Source organism: Hippopotamus amphibius, chromosome X (assembly GCF_030028045.1).
Source record: "Hippopotamus amphibius kiboko isolate mHipAmp2 chromosome X, mHipAmp2.hap2, whole genome shotgun sequence".
NCBI classification, from domain to species: Eukaryota; Metazoa; Chordata; class Mammalia; order Artiodactyla; family Hippopotamidae; genus Hippopotamus; species Hippopotamus amphibius.
The window spans coordinates 111,637,781-111,640,670 of NC_080203.1; positions in this window are offsets into that span (position 1 = coordinate 111,637,781).

Genomic DNA, 2,890 nt, shown 5'->3' on the forward strand with positions numbered 1-2,890 from the left:
AATTCTAGCCATATCCCATGTATACCTACCACACAAAAAAGTATGTCCATCTTCCCATCATTTTCAATCATTACTTATGAATTTCCCTACATATACCAACCAGGCTATTTTTTAATATATATGTATTGTGCTCTAAAATTAAAATGAGGACATATTTATTTCTTACCTGTTTTAAAACCATATTGCCAGGTATACTGACCCGGGGATTTAAGTATATAAAATGTGTATACATGATGTAAAAATAGAGCTGGATATTTTTCAAATTCAAAGAGTTAATTTTGGTGTAGAAATCAAATTCTTAATGAATCACGCATGCCACATAAACTTATGTATTTCTCCAACTTTAAAAAGAACCAAGTTTTGAATTTTTCCTTTTTTTCAAGCTATTAAAACATAAATTTACTTTGACCCAAGGGAAAAAGTAAAATTCCGAAGTGGTTATTTTTTCCAAAATAATTATATCTCCAAGAGGACCATATTTTCCCAAGCCAAAATTAGGACGCATAGCTTGAAATGTAGGTAGGTGATTCGGACTATTTGAAAATCAGGACAGTTAAAGCAAATCTAGGATAAATGGCCAGTGCAGCTATTTTAACTTAGGTAATAAAAACAATTCACATGCAAACTAGTCCTCCCTCAAAATATTCTGTCAACAGAGTCAATAATAAAAAAAAAAAAAGAACCAAGATTGTTGTTCTCATCGCTGTATCTGCAGAGTCTATCTCCATACCTGGCAGATAGTGGACATTTAATTTATATTGTTTCTTTGAATGAATGTGAGGGGAGGGGATGGGGAAATTGCGTGCGTGTGCATGTGTGTGTATGTGTGTTTGAAAGAGATGAAGAGAGAGATTTTTCCACGACACAGAAGGCATTTATCTTACTGAACCCCAAAATAATGAAGCAAACATAGTCATTGGTAAAGAAAAAAATATATGACTAGAAAAATACTATACTGTCAACTGTTAAGCTAAATAAGCTTCTATTGAGATTGAGGAGTAAATGATTTTAAGTAATTATTTAATTTTAATAAACAGCTACATTATGTGATTTCAAAACAAAATTCAAAGGACAATTGTTTGGTTCAGTGTTAATCTACCTCCAATACACTGAAAGAAAATCTGTGCTTCTCTGTTATGTCTCAGAAAATGAAGATTCTTATTTGATTATATAGACCCAGCTAAAAATGCAAATTTGTCACAAATTTCAGAAACTGTAACCATACCCAGGGCTTTCACAGTTTAAAACTAAAGTTAGTAGGCCAATGAAACAAGTTACACCCATCCTTACAGACACTCTCAGTCTTCAACAATTTATGAAACATGTACATTCATTTACTCATTCATATATTCAACACCACAGATCTAGAATGTCAAAAACACACATAAATGTGGACACCGTGGAGCAGAGGAGCAAAACTTGCCACCCCAAAATACCTCTTAGCTTGAGACTTCCCTGGTGGTGCAGTGATTAAGAATCCGACTGCCAATGAAGGGGACATGGGTTCGATCCCTGGTCCAGGAAGATCCCACGTGCCATGGAGCAACTAAGCTCATGCACCACAACTACTGAGTCTGCACTCTAGAGCCCACGAGCCACAACTACTGAACTAGAGTCCATGCTCTGCAACAAGAGAAGCCACCGCAATTAGAAGCCCTTGCAACTCAACGAAGAGTAGCTCCCTGCTCACCGCAACTAGAAAAAGCCCATGCACAGCAACAAAGACCCAAAGCAGCCAATAAATAAATAAATAAATTTATAAAAAGAAATACCTCTTAGGCATGTGGATTAATTCTAGCCGAAAACTATCAAGGCCCAACTTTGACCTTACCCCTAAACTGCCTAAAAGAATCAACATTACAAGGAGATATCACCTCATACCAGTCAGAATGGCCATCATCAAAAAGTCTAGAAATAATAAATGCTGGAAAGCGTGTGGAGAAAAAGGAACCCTCCTACACTGGTGGTGGGAATGTAAATTGGTGCAGCCACTATGGAGAACAGTATGGGGGGTTCCTTATAAAACTAAAAATATAGCTACCATATGATTCAGCAATCCCACTCCTGGGTACATATCTGGACAAAACCCTAACTCAAAAAATACATACATCCCAATGTTCATAGCAACACAATTTACAACAGCCAAGACAAGGAAACAATCTAAAGGTCCACTGACAGAGGAACAGATAGAGAAGATGTGGTACATATATACAATGGAATGTTACTCAGCCATAAAAAAGAATGAAATAATGCCATTTGCAGAAACATGGATGGACCTAGAGATTATTATACTTAGTGAAGTCAGACAGAGACAAATATATGATATCATTCATATGTGGAATCTAAAAAAATAAAACAATACAAATGAACACATATACAAAACAGAAATAGGCCCACAAACATAGAAAACAAACTTATGGTTACCAAAGGGGAAAGGGGGGAGGGGAGTGATAAATTAGGAGTTTGGGATTAACATATACACATTACTATATATAAAATGGATAACCAACAAGGACTTACTTATAGCACAGGCAACTATACTCAATATTTTGTAATAGCCTATAAAGGAAGAAAATCTGAAAAAAATAGATATGTATGTATGTATATATAACTGAATCACTTTGCTATACTCCTGAAACTAACATAACATTCTAAGTCAACTACACTTCAACTTAAAAAAAAAAAAAAAAGTCGCTAGAGGACTTGTTCCTGGAAGGGAACTAACACCACAGATAACTATAGTATAATATGAAGTAGGTGTACAGACAAGGAGGAACCTAGCTAAATCTTTTTTTTAAATTTAACACTATTTTTTAATATAAATTTATTTATTAATTTATTTATGTATTGGCTGCACTGGGTCTTCGTTGCTGCACGCAGGCTTTCTCTA